At 41.5% G+C, this 23383-nt stretch overlaps 1 long non-coding RNA gene across 1 annotated transcript; it reads left to right on the plus strand.

Moving 5' to 3' along the window:
- Positions 1–1174: 1174 nt before the first annotated feature.
- LOC135327996 (uncharacterized) lies at positions 1175–9329 on the plus strand. The gene is made up of 3 exons (XR_010388712.1): positions 1175–1879; positions 1973–2079; positions 4745–9329. It is a non-coding gene; the product is annotated as an uncharacterized LOC135327996 (long non-coding RNA).
- Positions 9330–23383: the final 14054 nt, after the last annotated feature.

Raw genomic sequence — 23383 nt, forward strand, 5'->3', positions numbered from 1 at the left:
TTTAAGAAAGCAGTCTGCTCTTTGAAAAGACATTGAAGACAGATAGGCATTATGGATAGACATTACAGATAGACTTTAAGACATTAAAGGCATCTTTCCAGCCCACTTTCAGTACTGTAACATCAGATTAGCAATCAGTTGCTCACTGCAGTATCTAAACTGTGGTTCTAGTATTGAAGGGACGTATCTGACATGTTCATTGGACCAGGCTGAACTGACTCTTGCAGGTGGCCTATGGTGAGGGTAATCAAGGCCATTGGACAGTTTCTGTCACTTGGAAAGCAATACTGGACTTATTTTTGCAGGGTGCAGACATGTATCCAACTGTGAAAGGGGCAAAACTGGCTGTGATAAAAGAAGGCAAAGAGCAAAAGAAAGAGAGAGAACAATTTATAAGAAAGTGTGATATTCTTCAGCTCTCTTGAAGGTATGAAAAAAAACCTCAGAAACCACTGAGAAGAAAGGACTGGCCACAGGGTGGGAGGCCTCTGACTGAGGAAATAGGAGTCCACCAAAAAGCATGACACCATCAGTGACAAACACTAGAGGCAGAAGAATGGCTGCTGCCTAAATATGCCAGTGCAACTGAGCTAGTGGAGCTGCTACGAATGGTTCCTAGTGCCCTGGTTGAAGCACTGTGGGCAGGCACGAGGTACGCATTCGGGCTGCATGGGGACACAGAACAGCAGACTGCATGTCATCATGTGACATACACTGTGAGCCACCCCAGCACCAAAGTTCGCTATCCGAGACAGTTGAATGAAGCTTCTGATCTTACACAACCAGAAGGAAGGTCCCCAAGCTTTACCAGGCACCAGGGCAGCCACCTCCTGGCCTGGTGAACATCGAAGTCACTGGTGGGAAGCCACTTCACGTCAATGCTTCAGCCATCTTAGTCTCTACATCCCAGCAAATGGTTCTGACTTGACTTCAGACCTTTCACTTTCTTCCTTGAACTCCCGACTTGGATCTGGCTCCTTCTCCTGCTTCCAGTCTCTGAACTCTGTCCTAAGAACCTGGCTCTCAGCCAGATGCTGGGTTTGGCTCCACATCTCCTGCCTGTACGCCTGGTTACCTTTGCTTGGTTGGCCTGCGATCTCCAGCATCACTAGCAACAGCTCTCCTATGCCTTTCGCTGCAGTAAGTCCACACCTGAACCACAAGCCCTTACCCAGAAGAGCCTACAATTTAGGTAACAAAAAGAGGAACACAGCTAACTAAGTAGTGATCGCTACACACTTGTGACTGCTGAGTGTTCTATGGGGGAAGCAGGGTGGATGGCAGTGGGAAAATCAACTAAGTGGGTATTTTTTGCAGTAATCATTGAAATGGGTTTAATGGCCACAAAACTTTGGCAAAGGTATATTTGTGAATGCCCTAAATAATATCCTATTTTGCCTATTCAAAAAAAAAAAAAACACTTTACTTCCCAATATCCTTATGCACTTGCATCACTTCTGACATACACTGATATACTACATTTCTGAACATTTCTGGAATTCAGACATTTTATAGTATAATCCTTCCATTTTGCTTGATCTTCAAAGAACTGGCTGAAGGAATGCATTTTCTTGTCCTGCCTCATCGAGGTTTTGAGTGCCCTTGACAGCTAAAGAACAGAGGTTTGGCCATGCCTGCTTGGCTAATCCACCACGTGTCAGAAAGTCCTTTCCCTTTGGTTCAGCTTTCTGGTCAGTTCAGTCGAGTGGCAATGTTCAGTGTCACCCAGAGAACTCCGTGTATTTAAATTCCTCTGTAGGAATGTCTGGGGCTGTTCTGCAGGCAACATCCTGTTCCCATCCTGCAGGCAGCCGCGGAAGCAGGGAGCACGTTCCTGATGGCCAGCATGCCCTCAAGTCATTTTCGTCTGCAGATCCTGGTATTTTTGTTTATTATTTTGGTCAGTCTATAACAACAGCAGAGCCCTCTAAATAACTGTGGATTTCATTTACAGCCTCCCTTCTCTCTCTAGATTCATCTCAGCCTGTCTCGGCATGCCACTTCGCCAGACCACTTAGCATCCCCAACAACACCGTTTCTTCTTGTGTCTCCCAGGTAAAGATGCAGATTGTTATCCAGGTGAGGCATAGGCAAATATTTTTGTTGTCTATTTTGTTTCTGTTTCATGCGAAAGAGAATGCTGCTGAGGCTGGGCTGAGAAGGAAAGAAATGTTGGCAACCTCTCACTTTGGTCACTAAGAATAGTTTCTGCATATCTGAGGACTGCAGTAAGAGGTGACTGCTGAAAACTCCCTGAGCTAAGATCATGGTGAAGGGCAATGTGAAGATGTATTTTCTCCATCTATTTCTGTGGACTTTGAATCAGACACATGGCCCACTGCAGTGCTTAGAGAGCAAGACAGCAATGTATAGCCCTACGCCTTCTGAACTTTGAATACTCCTAACATCCAGTGGGTGACAGGTAGAGAAATCTCATCTTCCTGAGTGTATGCACAACCACAACTTTCCAAAAATCCTGTTATTCAGCAGCTGCCTTCTGGGCTGACTCTTATGTCGTTGGGTTTGTAATAGTTGTTAACTTTCCAGTTACCTGCAGTTTTACCTTGCAGTGGTCACTGAGATGAGTTCACTTGTTTTTCATCACTGCTCACTTCCATGCGGCCCCCCTTTCCCACAACTGGATATTCTTTTTGAGACAAAGAAATATTTGAACCCAAGCTTTAGGAGTGAATGCTGCCAAAAATTATTCTTAAGATAAACATGACCACCCCTTGGCTTTAACTAACAGCTGTTCTAAAAGAGCAGAACTCCTTGTGCAGGGTGAGAGGAAAATTCTGTGTTTTTACTCTTCTGGCAGCATGATGAAAATAGGGGGGTTGTTGTGGAGGATTTGTCAGACTGAATGTTTAATCATAGAGTCTTTTTTTTTTTTTCACTTTTATTTCAACTGCAAACTAATGAATAAAGTAGTAGCTTACAAGCCCTCCAAAGCTGAATGCATGCAACATTTCAAAGTAAGAGTATATGAAACAGCATCATATTTATCTGATAAAGTTATAACAGGGGCAGTAGCTTATCAGAAACTTTCCACTGTTATTTCATGTAGGACTCTTCCCAGCCTCTGCTGCTTGGTATATTAGCAGTCCTTCTCTGTCCAAAGCAGTGGTAAGACATACTTCAAAGCAGTGCACTTCTTGTTGTGTGACCTTTCTATTCTGTAGGTCTTCCCAGAACAGGAGGATGAATTCAGTGCAGTTTGTTTGAATGTTATAAGTGGTTGCTGATGTTTCTGTTGCATATGCTGACTATAAAGCCTGCTATAAAATGCATTGATAGTTGTTTATTTGAGGAGTTATAGTGCTGGTAAAATTGGACAGCCATAGAGCCCCAAAGAAGACTTCTGCAAAACCACGGAAAGAAAAAAAAACAAAACACCCATCAAATTTCAGCAAAAAGCACTCTCAGACTGGCTTGAGAGCCCTGCCTCCAAGAGTAAATGTATAGTTCAGATTCCAGTACTTTTAATTTCTCCTATTTCTCCTGGACTGCCAACCTGGGCACCAGGCAGTTCGCAAGGATGCGGGGGACGTGGCTGGGGGAGGACCAGCGCCCGGAGGCCACAGCTCCCTGCACAACGCCCCGCAGAGCTGACACGTGGTGACCGCTGCCAGGGGTGCACTGCACGGCACGGCGGCCTCTGAGCCCACAGCTGAACTGCTCCCCGGCTACCGGCCCCTGAGCTGTCTCAGCTCCTGCCTGGCCATCGGCTGATTAAAATAGATGTTGCAAGAGGCTGCAAAAACCAGGGCACTCTGGAGGGAGCTACCAGAGCCTCCAGAGTCCTGCAGCCCTGGGTTTTAAGCAAGTACTTTCTCCTCTTTTGATCAACATCCATGTGTTCTCTTCCCCCTCTGTATTTAATTTTGAGACCTGGTTTTGTTTAACCCTGAAATGCAAAGGGAATAATCTCTGTAAAATAACCCCAAACAACCCCCCTCCCTGCTCCACCTTCAGACACTTTCCCAGAAGCAAACCTGAGTGTGGTTTTTCATGTCAAAGCCACAAACTGGCTTGAGTTTGCTAAAACCTGCGCTAGCTAGCACACACGAAACCTTCAGTAAGCCCGCGAACCGATTTGGAGCCCAAGAAATTCAGAACTGGCTTGCACATAAAACAAGGTTTGGTTTTGTTTTGCTTTTCTTTGGGGCGGGGAACTCTTTTCACCCAGGAGTCCCCCCAAATTTGCTCCCAGCACAGATGGGCCTTTCCAAGCCCCAACACCGCCCCTTGGTGGTCGGTGCTCGCTTGCACGGCCGCAGCTGCGCTTGGCCAGGCCAACGCCGGCAGCGAGCGGCCCTGGAGCTGCTGCCTTGCAAAGCCCAGCAGAAAAGTGTGCGAGGGTCTATGGAAAGGTATGAGCCCCGGTGTCCTCCCTCACTAAACTCATGCCTGATCAGGCGATCAGACTAAATGAGCTACATCACCCTCAAAACAGGCTTTACCTCCTCCACTTCCCACCGTGCCCAAGTGGGTTTTATTAGCTTGTATTTCTGGTCTCTGAAAACCAAGGGCCTTCTCATGCACGTGACTGCTTCCTCTTCAGGGCAAGATGGTGCAGCAGCCTCAGTGCAAGGATACGTGTGCGTGTGTACAACAGGGGAAGAGGAAGAGAGAGAGCAGGGCAAAAGTGCCCTGAACACACCTTTGCACCTCCTCACGTTCTTGGCGTGACCTTGCTATCAATGTGAGAAGTTTCACCGTTGTCCTATTCTGCTTTTTGCAGCAGCCAGGAGTATCTGGAGCACAGCCTCCTCCTAGCCTGACCGTGACGGTGACCCAGTCCCTACCCAAAGGCTGCTGGGGGCATGGAGGAGAGCCATTTTCCCCATGTAGCCCTGCCTAGGATCTCGCTCTTCCCTTGGCCATCCAAGTGTGAATCACCACGGGCTGCTACCCCCGGCTGCGCAATCCCTTCACACCGCCAGGGTGGTATAAACACAGAGCGCTCCATCGCTTGTTTGGTATTTCACTTCTCCATTGAAACTTGAAACAGCTTGGCATGAACAGTGCAACCAGATGTGGCCAGACTCTGAGATCCTCACACATCCCAGCACAGCCCTTTTTAATGTAAGAGCGACATGACTAATACCTGAGCAAACATTTAAGGAACTGGTCTTGTTTCTCTAGAAGTGCAGAAGTGAGGATGTCACTGCTCCTCTCTGCAGCAAGCTTTTTATTGTCATATTTATTATTCTCCAAGCATTATACCTTTTCTCCTGTTGAGAAGATGATGGCTCCTTTATCAGAACCAGTCAGTGCAAACTGTGAGATGATACAAAACAGACATCATGCATCTGCTGAAGACTGGGACCAAAGATGGAAGCAAAAGATTATAACAGAGCACAGCTGGCTGATAAGCATGTTTAAATTTTGCAGAGATAAGCTGTGAGAACAGGAAGGAGTTCTTTCTCTCCCTTCTGTTTGTTTAGCTTTCTTTAATTGTTTATTTCTAGGATGAAAAACATGCCCATTCAGACTTATCAAGTAAATTAAAGCAAGGCACAGGGAGAAATTTGTCTCGTTAGAAATATGAAACCCCTATCATGGCCTGAAGTAAACAGGACTTTCCATTTTCCAGAGCCACGTATGATTGTGAAGGGTCGGGCAAGTACGAGCTCTCCTTGCTGACGTTTGCGGCTGAGCCCTGGCCTGTGTAAAGCAGCGAAGTCGGACTGTGGGTCCGCCTGGCTCCCCTGGCTCCAAGACAGGGAGGGAGGGAGAGAGACTACACGAGCGCCACCTCACTTACAGATGTGAGACGGCAGCGCGGGGAAGTTTCATAACTCCTCTCGCAGGGCGAAACACTCTTATGATTTATTTGGATCATTGCAGCGTGCATGCTAAGTACAGGTTATTCTGCAGGCATCCTCAGCGAGTGAGCATCTGCTCCTGCTCTCCACAGATGTAAAAATCAGGCTCTCGAAAAGTGTTTTTATAAGGAGAACAAAGCACGCAAACAAAAAAAAAGCACTCCAAGGAAGTGTTACAGTCTGAGGGACTGATTCTGCTGCCATAGGAAGAAATGGACATTTTCCCAGTGTGCTTCAAAGAGCCAGAATGCCACAGGCAGCTAAACTGCCATTGCAAAAAGGGGGTGTTGCATTACCCTTCTTCCTCTGCTTGCCTTGTCCTGAAGGCAAGTCTCTGAGTCTGAGTCCTCCTCCGATCCCTTCCTGGAGCTGCAACCCTGCAGCTGCTCCCGTGGATCCCCACTGGTGCTAAAGAAGCTGCGGCATCAGATCAGTGATCTATAACATCTCACTTCTTCCTCTCTGACCCAGAGCACGTGTAGGAGGCCCCGTTTCGTCATGCAGCACAACACGCTTTCAAAATGATTAAAGAAACTCTACCCTAGCTCACTGTTCGCGTTCGGGTAACAGCAATAACGCAGAAGCAAGCAGCACGTTCAGCTGTGCTCTCCGGGTGCTTTATGCCCCTCTGGAGATGCAAAGCTGCCAGCGAGCCGGGTGTCTGCCAGCTTTGCCTCCCTGGAGCCATGCCAAGCAGCCAGAGGAGTGCCAGCGAATAACCCGCCTAACCTCTCATTTGCACCACTGTAGCTCAGGCACTCTAACACTTTGTATCGTAAGACTTTGGTTCAGGCCTTCAAGACCTGTCATGAAGGGCTGAGACCATATCAGACCAAGAAGGGTAATTTTATGATGCTCCCCTCCTACATTTTAAACAGCACCAGCATGAAATGGAAAACAAAATGGAGCTATTGAAGTCAGATATGCTCTCACCAGTCATCTTTGGTGGGGAGGGATGGGAGAAATGTTTTGTTTTCTTCTTTAGAATATATTAGGAGACTAGTGTGTTAGTGCAATAGGCAAAGAAAGTACAGCTGATATAAACAATGTGTTCCTTGTGCTTTAAACAATGTGGATTGCTCACATGGCCCAAACGTTTGGATAACTACCTAAAACTTGTTTGCAAAGATCGCAGTGCAAACGTACAGAAACCAGCTGTCCTCATAAAGCTTGTTAGTTATGTTGAAGCCTGGTGATCCACCTGACTCAGCTCAACACCAGCTTACTGCTTCCTCTGTTGTCCCTGCTGTTGTTACTGCTGCAAGAATTTTTGTTTCACATACATTTGTGAAAAAATCCATCTTTTTAGTGGAAAAAGACCCCTAGGCGTTGCACAGTATCTCTGAAAAACCTGTCCTTGGCTCTAGAAGCGCCTTCAGTGCGATGATGTGAATTAATCACTAATTCACTAATCCTCGCAGTGACACAGTCCCCAAAGGGCTCAGTCGCCCCGGCTCCGCCGCCAACGTTACGGGCCAGGAATGCGCGGGGTCGCCGCGCGGGGCCACGCAGCACGGCCAGCCGCACGCAAGCACGCCCCACAGCCGCCTGCAATGGCCCAGACTTTGGTAGGGCTTCAGAAATGTAACAAGCTACTGCTCTGACTTAGATTGCAGGAGCATGCTCTGGATGACGAGAAGGATGATTTACTTAAGTAGACATAGCAGCTGAGGGCACCCATTAAAACTGAAGCATCCATGTCCTAGGTAATTATAATCGGTGGTGAAAAACAGGCTTTACCCTTGTAAAAGTTTCTATCTAATTATACGTTTTGCTCCAAAATTATTACAAAGTATTTTATTGCACACTGGTTTCATTCATATAAATGACAAATATTTTAATAAGTACCTTAAATTCACGTGAAAGATTCAAAAAGACACAAGGAATTGCATGTGCCTTGTAGTTATCTAGTTCCTGTAAGATCATGTTTTTATGATAGATTGTGTAAGATGGAAGTATAAATACACAGTGTAAAAATTACCTGAAGGCTTGCATATTCCCAATATGTGTTTTCCTGTTTCTACATTTTAAAAAAGTAGAACAAGCTGGATCAAATTCACAGTAGAAAAAATAAAATTCAAATGACAAAGAAGATCTCAGACTGTGGGCTCAAAGCTTTAACACTACTTTTTCTTCACCATGTTGGTGGCAAATTGTACAGCAGTTCTTATCATCTTCTAGAGTGCTCCTGGATGAAAAGGGTAACATGTCCAGCATAGGCACTGTAAAATCCCCATGAAAAACAGTAAACTAGTGTTTGTGGTGTCTTTCACTGTAGTTACTGTATCAGTACCCAGAATATATCAGTTCATTTGTATGAAGTGATATTTTTTTGGAGCAGGGGAAGGAAGGGAAGGAGAAGACCTGAGGTGCCAAAAGGTGAGGGATACGCACTCATGCAGGAGAACAAAGCTCAAACCAAGAAAAGAAACAGCAGGCTGGATTTCATGTGGCTGCTGTGAGACCTGGTTTGTATGTGTTTTGCATGATGTGCTTCCATGTAGGAGAAACAGCAATAGGAGCAGAGATACAGCTCAGTATGTTGTAAAAAAATAATTGGATTGGCAAGATAATCACATACAAGATACCTAATAACTGCATTTTCTTTTCATTGTTTTAAATAGGTCACATCACTCTGAATCAAATTTTCCTCTCTGGTGCAGGCCAAGCATGTGACTCTTTGTAGCTTTAAAAAAGGGAGCAGCAGCAGACCCTTGGGGTATAGCAATATTATAGCAGCCACGCAACAGATTTCTGCATTCAGAAAAGCTTTTTAGTGTTGGGTCAGGCAACAGCTAAGCAGAGACATATGATTTTTTTTCCCTGTTGTCAGAAGAAAATGTGGAACTGATAAGAAACACCTGTGGAAATGGAAAGCCATTTCAGACACCAGGGTTTGTTTAGATGATGAAGAGATAAAACTAACAGCATGTGTTGTAAGGTCAGATAATCTTGAACAGAATGTCTGTTTGAAAAAAGAAAAAGGAAGAAGCAATAGTACGTTTCAGGTAATCAGCTCTCTGTGCAAAGAAAGGTCCTAGAGGATCATAAGGCAACATCGGTGCAGTATGTAAAAAAGCATGAGCTACATGGATGTTATTCATTCATTTCTCTTCATAGAAACATGATTCCATTTACATTTTATTTGCATCTTGTAAATATTTTCTCAGAACCCTAGCAGGACACTGGAAATTATAAAAGCACACATTACCAGCTGAACATATGTAACCAAGGTTTTCTCTTTGCTTGCAGCTCAGCCTATTCCACGTGCTCTGATTTAAAGCTCTATAATACAATTACCACATAGGAATTCTGTTTAGTTACATTTAACTTTTGTGAGGGAAGCAAAAGACTTGTCAGATCATTTGTCTTATTTAATGCAAACATATTTCCATGCTTTTGTCCTGCAAAAAAAGGAACTTTTAAAGGAAGTCTATCTCAATATTTCTTTGCATAGTCTGGAATGCGTGAAGTAATTAAAAGATAAGAACTGGGAAATGTGCAGTATGGTGTGGATTCAATGGAAATATGTCATGATTCTATGCCTCAATGTCATGGTATTAAATCAGTCAGAAGACACTGGCAGACTGCCTTGCATGTAATGCCCAGAGGAGGCAGTTCCAGTAATAATTTTACAGATTGTGAAGTGGTTCTAAAATGGAAATTTCACCAGCAATTCTAGGAGAGCCCAGCTGACCAGAAAACATAAGCACATGCAGCAGTCTTGAAATCAATGAGACCACCCACTGGCTTACAATCCCTTGAAGAATTGAGCCTTTAATTGCCCAGTAACTGCTGCAAAAAGACATCACGTCTCATTTGTATTACTTAATATTAAAATGGACATTTCCAATATAAAACACTGGTGGCGCTCAACTCAAATCCAGTGGATAAAGTCAGGAGCCAAGGAAAGACTTGCAGGAGGGTTGCCTTTTGTTAAAATCCCCTCCCGTTTCAGCCCATGCTGATTTTTATCTCTTCTTGATGTACATGCTCAGCAGAACTCATTTTAGTCAGGACTGCTGAATTACAATTGTTTCCCCATTGAATGATGGGCAACTGACAATTTTTGGAGGTCTGGGGATTTTTTTTTTTTTTTTTGGTACAAAGTCATAATTGGCCTCATGTTTGCTAAAAAGTTTCATCCATTGCAAATCTTTTTAAGACCTACACAGAATGCCAAGCTTATTTGGCTACAAGGGTACTTCTGTAGCTTCTCAAACTGTGTTACATGAGTGACAAATGAACTTTAATGAGTTGATTCTTTGCAGTCTATAAGGTAGGGAAGTGTTAATATCTCTGTCTTACAGATGGCAAACTGATTTGCAAAGGGTCAGACCCCTCAGCTGCAGAAAATCCGGGAAGCTGAGTTGACTTTAGTGGAGCTATGCTGATTTATACCAGCTGAACATATGGCCCCAAAAGATTAAGTAATTTCTGCAAGAAATCTGTGGCACATCTGGGACACTCCAGGGCCTTAGTCACAAGATCATCCTTCCTGCCTGTAACATTTGCAAACATGCCACTACTACGCAGAAGCCTGTGCTAATTTTTTTCTAAACTCTTGGCAAAGCAATAATGAAATTGTTTGAATGACTAAGCCCAGGGAAAGCTGGGGTTAGCTTATGTTGTGGACAAAACCACCTTTCTCTGGTTACTTTGTGCATGACATTAATTTGTACAGGTAACCCAAAATTATATGAAACATAGGATTATCATATTTGCAGTCATGTTCTAAACAGTGACACAGCAGAAGGACTTTGTAGTCCAACATGGGGCAAGAGTTCATCAAAAATCTTGTGAAACAAGATTTGTGTTTCCTTTTTGCCTTAGTCCTGTGCCATGCTCTATACGACTAGCTCAGGGCCAATACAGCACTGCAGAGGTGTTTCCCTGCATAGGCTATTTCAGCATCGAAACTTTTACAGGAGACCAGCATTGGCATATGCACATCCTCCTAGGAATCTTTTGCCCAGGCAACAGTGCATTTTTGGAAACAGAACACAAATAAACTCATAAATATATTCTGATAAACAAATCATTCGGTAGGTGGGCCAGCTGTTGTAGGCCATATCAAAATTTATTTAACTACTGCTACAGAAAACATTTAAACCATAAACGCAGTCTAAATCTTTTTCAAAAAGGTTTCCAAAAATGGGGGGAGGGCTGAACAGTTTATGGGGACAAAATGGTGAAGCTCTTCATGTGTAGGATAGACTGATTCCTGAGTTATTTTTGTTAGTCCAGGCATTGCTTCAAAAGTATAATAATAATTTGAGATAATGATACTAGTGGGAAACAGAATGGCACCAATCAGTTAGAAAGAACAGAGAAATGTAATGAAAACTCATTTAGAATTTGGTTAATTCCTACATTATATTTAATTAGCACAAGGCTTCATATTGAAGGGATCAGAGTTGGAAATGAACATGAAACACTCATTAATAAGTTTAAGAGATATTGCACAGTGTTCCTAATTCCAGAGGGGAAAATATTCAGTTAAAACTGAGTTAGAAGTAAGTAGACTGAAAAACAGAACAATCTTATTCAACAACAGAGCAGACCAAGCACATATCCTACAACAAATAAGCCGGAAGATGAATGAAAAATGTAATCAAACTGTTCCAGAAGCTAAGAAAAATAAAATTGTCTAGTTAGTTTTCACAAAAAATATGACAGATAATATGTACAATTTTTAGAGGATTAATAATGTTTTATACTGTGAGCTATATTTACACCAAATTCCAAAGTATTTATTTTGTAGGATTTATTTTTCAAGAATTTGTGAAACTATCTACTAAAAAGGGGGCAAACATTAAGTGACCCTCCAATGTGGGGGGGGGGGGAGGGGGGGGAGAGAAAAGGTTATTCAGCATCCATTACATTATTCAACAGTGAAGCAACATCTGCAAGCAGTTTCTCAAGAGATCTGCATAACCCAGCACCACCACCTGCTGTTTGGAAAAGAAGATTCAATATCCCATGTATTGCACATTAAATCCCCAGCACTCTAAATGCAAACAAAATTGGCCATTTCAAAGAGCAAAGAAAGAGCAAGAGGATAAACAAACAAACAGAAGAAAGCAGAATTTCCCATCTGCAGTAGTGTACAGGAGATGGAGCTATGCCAGTTTTAACCTACAGATAATCCTTCCTTGGATAGGGGGCAAATAGCTGTGGCAGCCCTTTCGAACCCCTCTTCTCCATGCCACAATACCCTGCGCCTGGTCCTGGGGCTCCCACAAAATCTTTACAGCATTTAGCAGTGCGTGCAGCTCCGCACATACGCTGCTTGCCTCCGGTGTGCTACTTGTCTCCCCAAATCCTGTAGATCGCAAGGAAAACAGCTTATATTGGCTGTATTTCTAAGAGCTCTTCTGCTGTGGGAGCTGCTGAAATTTCCTTGCATGATGCTTTTGCGGGGAAGACGGTCAAATGAATACCTGCTGCCTAGGTTTATAAACCTAGAATATGGTAAAGCCTGAAGGGTTTCCTTCAGAAAACCTTCCACCAGGCCTGGGAGGGGTGTTGTCCCCTCCTGTGCGAATGGAAAGGAGAATCCGGGCCCTTTACTTTTAATTAATAGGGCACCGGATTCTGGAACAAGCCACAAGACAGTGGAGCCAAGCAGGCCTCAAGAAAGCCAAGGGAAGTTGCTCAGTACCGTTTTGCTGCCTCTGTCTAAAGATGCAGGTAAAAGCTGTGTTAACTGCACCTGAGAATTCGACCTGCCTCCAGCCTGGAAGATGTACTGAATCACACCCAACGGGACCAGCTGCTGGGGAGCCATGCTCCGTATAGGCTGTTCAATCATAGCACAAAAGCTGGCTCTTTTCTCCCCGAGCTTTCCATTTAGGCAGGTAAATCTTCAGCTAGCCATTTTGGTCTATTTGTCTATCTGATTCTTTCCAGAACCGGTGCTCTGTCCTATGTCATACAGGACAGTTTTAAAAGTGCATGTCCCCGATTAATTCTTAGAAGATTGTAAAACATCTCCTCATTGCTAATCAGTATTGAAAATGAACTGGGATGCTGAGCAGGTGCATTTCTGTGTCACAAGCTTGTGAAACTCATTGCTTTGGGTGTAGTCTCCACAATTCCAATTCACCCCATGAGGAGAGTGCCAGCTCTTTTTTTTCCAAAAAGTCTTCCATGCTTTAAGGCTGCAATTTCTGCACTGTTTCCATTCAGCTCCTAAGTCTAGGTGATGTGGGTTTTATTCGAGTGTCCAGCGCACATCTCAAAGTCATAGAACTGATCTCATTATCAAGTCGTTGCAGGTTACATTCGTCTCCTCTCATGTTTTGCAGTTCTAGCACTGTTGGATGAAGCACAGCAGTCTGATTACCTCTGAACATCGAGACCTTGTGAGAGCTCCAGTTCGCAGTTTTGGCCCTCCCTGCTATTCTCCTTTGCTTAAAACATTAAAAGAGCTGAAGAGAATTTTAAAAGTAGGGTTTTTTTTCACAAAAGGGAAGACATACAGCATCTGTATCAACAGAACTGTAGATACCTCATTGGACCTCTCATAGGGCATTAGAGCTGGAATAGGCGGCATGCAGGAGTACGCATGCTGCAGTACTGTGCGGGGCAGCCCTACAACAGGAAATCTTGGTGAGCCTGAGGAGTAAAGATGGATGCGCAGGCTGGAGATCTCTTTCCAGTTCTCCTCTGTACCCTACCCTTGCATCAGGGATGCACTGGGAACATCGTTTGCAGCAACAGCCACTGGAATGAATGAGCATACGAATAAAGAAAAAACATTGAATAGCTAAGGTAGGGATGAAATAAGGATTATTTCCTTCAGACACTGTTTCACAAGACCATAGCCTGTGCTTACCTCCACTGACATCAGGGACTTCTAGGAGGTGATTCAGGTTTTAAGTACTAACCTTTACCTGTTGACTACAGAGGTAGCTAAAAGCAATTATATTTTAAACTTAGGTGTCTCTGTTCAGTGCCAATTGTTGAGGCTGGATGCTGTATCACTAGTTGCACCCTAAATGACCGGAGAATTAAAGAGAACACAAATCTGTTGAAATTGTTCTGTGTGTGAAATGAATACAAAACTGAGACCTAAAAATGGATATAAATTTATGTAAGCTTCAAGTATATGCAGAAGAGCGCTGAAAGATTTCCTGCTATAACCAGCAGTGAATATTTGTTGTGAAAAAGCAGCAACCGTGTTTAGAAAATAGATAGCAATAAAAAAAATCTGATGAATCCCTGCTGTGACATACTCCAGCACTGAATTCATCTGAAACTTTAAATTTGGATATGCTGGGACTTCCCCTTTTGATATGCTTTGGAATTTTTTTTTTAAAGGACATCTTTAAATTGCAAATATGCAACCCGTCAATTGCATAACATGGATTGTAAACATGATGTAGCAATTAAAAAATCTCCCTATTTTCACTTTAGTTACCGCATAAGGACTCTGAATATACAGATTTTTAAAAACATTGCTGCTAAGTACTTTAAAATAAATCTATTGATTTCTTACTCTTGTTCCTATGATTAACCTTTATTTATTTAAAATGCTTATTATGGCATAGGGCAGAGGTCAAAGGTTAACATCTATTCATTCTTTCCTCCTAAAGGAAATTACACTCACTGATGTCTCTCTATGCTCTCTCCCCTTTGTAACATATTTTTAATAAAAGTGGCCCACCTGATAGCCTCTCAGGCATCTAAGTGCATACCCATCAACATTATCAAGATTTATTTGACTATTCTCTAACCGAACAAGAAGATGGCTCTCAACGTTATGAGTATCACAGAAAGAGTGCCTTGGCATACACCGAATATGATTATGGAAGAGCAAAAGAGATTGTAATGTGATAAGAAGCTGGCGAGGAATTTCTGATAACCTGTGACAACTTAAATCTAAGTGAAAGAAACCTGGCAGGCCCTTAAATGTTCCAGCTGCTATATGGACTACTTTACTGTTGGAGAGATCAATTTGGGCGAGATTTTCTAGTGTCAGAAATGCCTCTTGCCTCACTAAAGAAATTCTGTTTTTGTTGAGCCTGAGCTCTGTCAGAGATGAGGACAATCAGTGAGGTACTATAGCAAGCAAATTCTCTGCCAAGGTCAGGTTTTCCAGTTTAATCATGTTACTAAATGCTGCGTTCTCAATGTCCTTTTTAGTAATTTGACTGTGACTGAGATTGAGCTTTTCTAACTCTGACAGCTCACTGAAGACATCATTAGGAATTACTGGTATTTTATTGGCTGCTAAATATAATTCCTTGAGGGAGAATTGCGGGAATGCTTCTCAGTTGACTGAAGTCATCTTGAGTATGTGCAAAGAGTGAAGCGCCCCTTTGGGTATGGCTTTGTGGGCTAATCTGTTACTGTCGAGGCTAAGTACCTTCAGGTTCTCGCCCTGACCCCAAGCCTGTTCTGACACATTGCTGATGCTGTTGTTTAGCTCGAGCTCTGTGAGGGCAGCAGGCAGATCTGCCGGGACGCTGATAAGATTATTTTCATCCATGTAAAGATGTGTGAGCTTTTGCATACCTTCAAAGGCTCCTTTTAGAGCTCCATCATTAAGCTTTTTGCTATCTGGGACCAAGAGCTCCAGTGACAAATATACACTTGACAGACCCAGCTGGATGAAATCTATCCTGTTATTCCTAAGCAGTAAATATCTGGCATTAAAAGGGATTCCACAGGGGATATTTGATAGTTCTTTGTCTGAGCACTGGACCACTCTGAAAAAAGATGAGAAAAATGAAACCACCAGATGAAGAAAAAAGCATGTCATCAAAAGAAAAGTTTCAAAACTATCTGTGTGTAAACCTGCTTTCTAATAGCTGTATTTGCTGCAATAGGTGTATTATTGTGTCACTTCTTTCTCTCTATCAGCAGCATGTACATCACAGCCTCTTAGTTACTGTTAATTTACTCTTAGAGCACACATCACCTTCCCTCAAAAAGTATCTTTTACAGACTTGGTTCTATGGGGTTTCATGATTTGTTTTTATTTTAAGTTCCATCTCTTTTTGGAGTGTATATGATGTATGTCCCAATACTGATATCCCTCTCTAATGCCTTCTTTGAGCATCTGGACATCACAGATTTATAGTTTTTTTCAAGAAAGGGTAAATCATTAACCCATACTTTGGTGCATGCCGCATCCCTTATTTGTTTGTTAGGTCATCACATACACATGATATATAACCACACAGGAATTTCATATTAATGTGGCTCTAATTATTTATATCCTATGGAATGGCCGTTACTTGCTCATGACTTTCCACCACACATCATTTTCATGTGTAGCTACATACCTTATTATAATTACTTCCAAACTGCTTCCTTATGGAATGTAACTACACTGCTTTATCTGCACTATGCTGAGTTTTGGGACTAGTCTTCTCTCCTGCAACTGGAGGGCTTACCTGCCATAGTAAGCACGTTCTGCAGGGCAGTAGTGATCGTCAAAAAATGGCTGGTAATCTGACGGTTTCATCTTCCACTTCTCCATAGTATAATTGCTTTTCTTGATATCACTTCTGCCCTTTTCCTCCCTTTGCTAGCTCACTGCAAATTTCTGAGCTCTTTCTTTTTGCTTTTGCTGTTTTAATAGTTCTCGAACCATAAGTCATTTGCTTTTCTATTTTTTTCTCTTCCCTTCCCTTTGGTAGCAGGAATGTTAATGATCCTTTTCCTGACATCTCTTTCTGGATTGAGAGTCTGACCCTCTGGCATAAGAAAATATGCATCCTTGTCTGATCTGTGATTTACATTTCTGAAGGTGCTGGCAGAGAAGACCTACCCAGATGCATCTGGATGTTGTTAATGGTGTTCCTATCCAACATACCGTGCTGAATCTCTGTGGAGGAATCCAGCAGAGAAGTGTGAGGTGTAGCAAAAAACAGATGATCCCTCAGCAATGTACATGCTATACCCTTGTATCCTTCTGCAGCTGATGTGTCACGCCTACATTTCAAGACTAAATTAGTGCCATTGTGTTTCAGTGGCAATACTGTATTCTTAAACTTCTCATTGAACTTAAGAACTGATAGAAATGTCTTCCCTGGAATTCTTCCTGTTTTCAGGATTTTCCCTGTTCCTCCTACATTTGTGTCTCTTAAGGAAAATAATCAAATACTTCTGGAAAAAAGATATAGTAATAAAACAAACAGTCTGTTAAAGTAAAAGCCTATGGATTCAATTTTTAATTGATACAAATTTAAAAAAAAATTTTTTTCTATGATATCTGTGGTTCTTTTCTGGTTTATACCAGCCCTAGGGACCTGGATCCTCTGGTAATGGAGAAAGTGGTTTCTTCTTCAGTTACAAAGGCTAGTAGATTTTTAAGCTATTAAATATATTTGTATTTCGCCATGGGTAAGAATGACATGATTCTTTAAACTGGAAATTGCATTTAACCTGACATTCAACATAACATCAAATGATTTCAGTATCATTTCAGTATCTTTAGATATATGGCACATGGGACCTCTTGTGCTAAGAGTTCCTAGGAGTACTCTTTTGAGTAAACTCTCCCAAAGGCTTTTGTTTGAACATGGAACTCAGTCTAATCCATTGTAAAAGCTTCTGTTTGACATTGCCTATTGCCCCACAGGCTGGCAACCCATGGCATACTGCAAGGACTTGTTCTTTGGGTTACTCTTTCATATGGAGCAATGTCAAGAAGGTTTACAGACTCTTAATAAACAGGGGCATGGCTGATGATACCACTTTTGTAAGGGATATATTTGACATAGACAATCAAATTGGTGCAATAAGACAGTACTTCATTATTGCACTCTTGGAAGAGAATTCACAAGATGCAATCGATAGTAATGAATCTCTACTACGATATCGTAACTATCCCTGTAATGTTCCCTACAACTCTTCAGACTTACCCCTTTGGTAACTGCCACATCTCCTGTGGCCTGCAACCACCGTACTCTCAGAATATCTCTATACCTTCCTGCAGTATGTCCAATCTCTCCCCCTTTACGTAACTTTAACTTCCGATAACTTGCTCAGCTTCTTCATATGCCACAGGACTCCTCCCAAATCCTCCTTCTATCCTGCTTTTCCCTGTATTACTCCAGTGCAACAGCTGCAGCTCTCCTTTCTTTCTCTTGCCTAACTTTGTTTAGACCTTTAACTGAGCACAAACATAAGATGTGCTGGCAAACTGGAAGCTATAAATGTACTGACTGACAGGCTGTGCTTCCCTGAGTGGGAGCCCTGACCGGATTTCTTTTCTCCATCCCGCTGCTGATTTTTTTTATGGAACTTGTAAGATCTTAGTATTTACTTTTTTGTCAAATTTGCCTGAACTTGGCCAATAGGATTAAAAGGTATAGGGCTGGGAGACAGATAGACAGTGGAACTGTGTAACCTTGGTTTGTTTGTTTTTAAACTGAGTGAAAGTAGGATGAAAGTAAATTAAACAATAGCACATGTCCTATTATTAGTTCATGTAGTAGACCATAATTTTAGCAAGAGTTTTTACCCTGTAAGCCATTACCTGAATTTTCCAAGGGAAGACTCAAGAATAAGATTCACCTAAAGTTTAAGATGTCTAAGGTCAGCTAGATATTTTGGATCTCTCTAGCATGAATGGAGAAAATTAAGTAACTTTAGATGCATTTTTTATCCCTTTTTAAGACTGGTGTCTAAAACAGATTAGAAAATGGAATTTCCAATCAACACAACAAGACCAATAAAGTCAATCTAACACAACCATTAAGCTGCTCACTTCTCAAAATGATTGCACAAACTAATCACATATAGAAAAGAGAAAAAAACTTCCTTTGTTCCCTCCTAATTTTGTTTTGCAAACTCTTTCTTCTAAATACAATGAAGGTAGAGTTACACTTTCTTGTACCCAATATTGTTACTAATTTATATTCCCCTTTAAGGAAAATCAGATTATTCAAAGAGCAGGGTAACTTTATATGAGAAAAAAAATCTGAATGCATAGAAATGAGTGTCCTCATTTATATATGAAATTCATTTTGTTTGTCACTATGAAAACTAAAAGAATGTTCATTGATTGTTTTCTTTCTGTTACGCTAACACATACACACCTGCATATACGTTAACTGCCTAATGGTTAAATCAGGTAGATTTCCTACCACTACATTTTTGCAGAGATGTTTCACCACCCTACACTGATGTGCTACTCTACTTTATATATCTCACTGTATCATTTTTTGATCCAGTAATTTATAGCTATATGTCCATCCCTGTGAAAAAGGAAAAAAAAAAAAAAAAAAACTTTTTGCATATTTGGAATGCTCTGAACTTTTTCAGCAGTATTTTCAATAATAAGACACCAAATTTACAAGCCTGATACTTTGTTTACAAGTTGTTTATGCAGACCTACATGCCCACTTCGTGCCAAATGCTCGGCAAAGGTGTTCCAAAATACTTAAGCCGGATCCTCAGGCTTTACAAGAAGGAAGATTGCAAGAAGATTGTGCCCAGCATTTTCCTTATCCTTAGTAAATGCAAGTGCTCCTGCTGCTGTAACAGATTCCTGAAGTACCCTATGGCAGGATGGTCATGTCAGAGTCTAGACTCACATTATTTCATTGTACACACTTACCCTACAATCTCTGATGTGTGGTATCAACAACATGGAACAGAGGCATAATAATGTTCTTCAAAGTGATAATAACATGAAAAGTCATTCAAAAATTAGGACTGCACTTACACAGTTGCAACCCTTCCCTTTCCCAACTGTGGTCACACAGTGCATGGTGCAGGCCCATGAAAGCTCTGCAGCCGCAGCACCTTGAACATTTTCGTCACGTCCTTTGCCCTAGAGGGCCAGCAGGAGACCTGCTCAGGCCTCAGGTGAATGAATGGAAGAGGTGGTCTGATCTAAGGTATCACAAAACAGATCTTCAACAGAGCATATGAAGATGCAGCAAAATGCAGAGGGCACTCAATGTGAGAATGAAAGAATTCAGACAACTGATCCTTTTTATCACTTGGGCGATGCCTGTGCTGACAGTTCTCTATAGTTTTTAGGGATTTCAGAAAGTCTGTTAAGTGCAATGTTATGTCAGAGTGTTTTCCACTTTGATTCAACAGCATCTAGGTGTTTATACTAAGAGGGGGAGAGGATGGTCTTGTGGTGAAAGCAGAGGCCTGGGAGTCAGACCTGGGCTCTGTTGCAGTCCTGACAGGAACCTCTGTGAAACCATTACATGTCTTGCTCCTCAAGCCTGTAGCGAGATCTATACATATGCACTCAGACAGCACCATAGACTCGCAGACATCAGTGGAGTTTGGTACGGGAGCCAGAATCAATGGAATTTTATCTAGATCCAAAATGAGGATCAAAAAGCATAGTTTTTGGCACTCAATTTCCTTACCTCTGAAACAGAGATGAGATCATAACGCCTGCCTATCCTTTAGTCATAGTCAACTGTTCTGGGATCTCTGACCAGAATGTATCATGTAAATGCAAAATACTACAAATTTTATCTGTACAAGTGCTTCAGTTTCTGAGCCATCTTGGCACAGGTTATCACTGAATTTAAAAAATGAAAGAACATATTATTATCAATTACATATCTCTGCCAAAAAAAAAGTGATTGATTGACTGAAATATTCAGAAAGTAATTATGTCTCTGCCTATTTTGATTTCAGACAGGTAAGATGAAACTCCAACAGTCATTTTCTTCCTGAATGCTTGAAAAATGAAGGATTGCCTCAAGGCTTTATGTTACAATTATTCCACTGTGTATTATTTTTATAATCATTTCTACTCAGCTATGTGCTGACGTTTACATATTATAAGTTTCAACATGTTCCCAGCTTTGACTGTGTTTTGCACTGCAGGCTAAATTCTTCTGTTATTACTGGTGTTATTTTTCTAATCTGTTTGCCTAAACTGTCCACATGGAAGAGGCTGATTATATGCTTTGTTAAGATTAAAACTGGTTCAACTAATAATGGTCAGTGATCAGAAGCACCTCTTAGTCAGGTTAGTTTAACATGACAGCATAATTCCTTTGTCTTCTTTAACAAGTCACCTGTCCCCAAAATGATATGGTCCATGATACAAAAAAGATGAAAGGAAATAAATACATATTTTGATAATGGTATTATTAAATAAACATACTTAAGTCCCACAGCAGTCTTATCTGTAATCTCATACATCAAATAACATAAATCTCCAAAGAAGTCTCAGATGTGAAAAATAAAGTGAAAATTTAATGTCTGTGCGTTAGCCTGTTAAAGACAGAATATCCCAGTTAGTATTCCCCTATGGCTAGAATAAGGTGATTTCATGATAGCATTTTTCACACAGGGGACTGTAAAATTCCATTGATCTATGCAGCATAGGCTGGTCACACTTTACTAGTTCTTTGTTCCTCCTCAGAGGGATTTCTGCCAAGGTTAAGACTCTCATACCAGCTATAGGAGTATACTATAAGCGTATATGCCCAATGGAAATAGGAGTAAATTTGGAAGCCTCTGCAAGGCCTCCTTGTAAATGGATGAAAATGTTGGGGCAGAGACAGGGTACATCAGAACTCTGACCTCCTCAGTAGCACCAGACGACCTTAAAGTCAAGCATTATTATACCATAAAACTCTTCCCTGCAAGTCTTGAAGTCTTTTCCTGCAAGATGCCTTTCTCTGGGGTGAATATCATTTTAGTCTCTGATGTAATCTGTAAAGTAACAGAGCAAATAGGCCATAATATTATTCTTTTTAGTTTTGCAGTGGGCACTATGACTACTACAGGAATGCTGTGTCCAGGTCTGGTATTCACAAGTCAAGGTGGAGATGTGAAAGACAGAGAAGTCCAAGAAAACTCATGAGAATGACTGAATGACTGGAACGTGTTTTATAGGAACAGACTCAAAAGGATCGATCTGGTGACAAGTGGTTAGGTGATGTGATCACAAATGAGCCACAGACATGGAGTGAAAAAAAAGGTTATAAAGAACTAGTTAAAAAGGTCTGACAAGAGCAAGTGGCTTAAAGTTGCAACCAAGACAGTTTCAGGGAAAAAAACCTTTTGATGTCAGAAGGTAATTAATTATTGCAACACCTTATCAACAGTTGTGGGTCATTCTACAGTAACCGTTTGATCATAGCTGGATGTTTTCCTAAAAGACATACTCTATTTCAAACAGGATTTAATGTATGGAAGTCCCATCACCCACGTTATAAGTAATTCAGGAGAGATGTTCACGATGTTTCTATCCTTAGAAACCTGTAATCATATGATCCTTGGTGTATAGAGTTCTTTGGGAACCATTAGTCATTGCTACAGAGGTGAGCTGGTACAGAGGAGAATGCCCTGTAACACCTGTCTCTGCCTTGTTCTACTTCTCTGAGACATCAGAACATCAATTTATCTATTTTGAGTAGTTTTTGCACAACAATGTTTTTCTATTTTTATCAACTATGGCACTCATTTTCAGTAATTCTCAGTCTTCTTAGTGGTTATGTATAAAGGTTGCTACTAACAAACAAACAATATAAACTGATGTCTGAAGGATTGCTAGGTTTTATTTCTGGCTTTCACATCAACTTGCTGAGTGGCTTTTGATATGTCACTTGCCCTACAATGTATCCTATGTATACAATGAGAAATGCATAAGTTTATTAGACTTGAGAGTCAAGCGCTACATGAGAATGAAACATTGTTTTCACTTTCTGAACACTGCCATTCTCTTAACAGTGGACTTAATATTTTTGCAGTGCCAATGATCTCTGCATGCTATTGGAAAAGGAAAAAAGGTATCAGCTCCACACATCACCTGTATACAATTCCAATAGTGATGGCTGAGGGACCTCTGTGACATGCGTTTCCTTAGATTTTGGAGAGTGGATGGATCCCAGGGGGATTCAGACTAGGGGAAAAAAAAATTGCTACATAAGGTTGGATTCAGCTTCAGACAGTGATATTGAAATTTAGGTCTCCATCTGTAAGCATCTACATGCAAACTGGAATTAATCTTGAACTGTATTGCACCCTTAGAGTCTATTTCCAGGTAAGTAGCATGCTGCTTAAGGTTTCAACATTTTGTTGCATTTTCTTCCCATGCATATTTTCTGAAAGAAGAGTGAAGAGATCTCTACCTTGGAAGACAACACAGACTGGTAAAATCAAAGCAGAGATCATCAGCAGCATTGATGGGTCTATGATGTTTTGCCTTAGTGTATTCACTAAAGCTCATCACCAATTTGGATTAAGCAATAGCACTTCCATGCAGCAAAAGCCACTGCCTTAGAAAAGAGAGGTTCTTGAGTTACTGCTCCTTGCCAGTGCAAAGGTGGACAGGTTTGGTACTTGTGGGAGGTGCTCTACCACCTGAGGAAGACCCCTACCAAATATTGCCAAAGTAATATATTTTATTGTTTATTTGCAAATGCACTCTGTTGTTGCATTTCCAATGGCTCATGACCACATTCACTAATAAAAGTTTCCTTGTTTAGATGGTCTTAGTCAACGTTTATATTAGTAAAGCATATGTGCCAAAGAATGCCCATGATCCTCAAGCCAATTGTCAGAGAATTCCCAACATCCATACTATTTACATTTTCTTAGCT

Source organism: Dromaius novaehollandiae, chromosome 1, assembly GCF_036370855.1.
Source record: "Dromaius novaehollandiae isolate bDroNov1 chromosome 1, bDroNov1.hap1, whole genome shotgun sequence".
Classification (NCBI taxonomy): Eukaryota; Metazoa; Chordata; class Aves; order Casuariiformes; family Dromaiidae; genus Dromaius; species Dromaius novaehollandiae.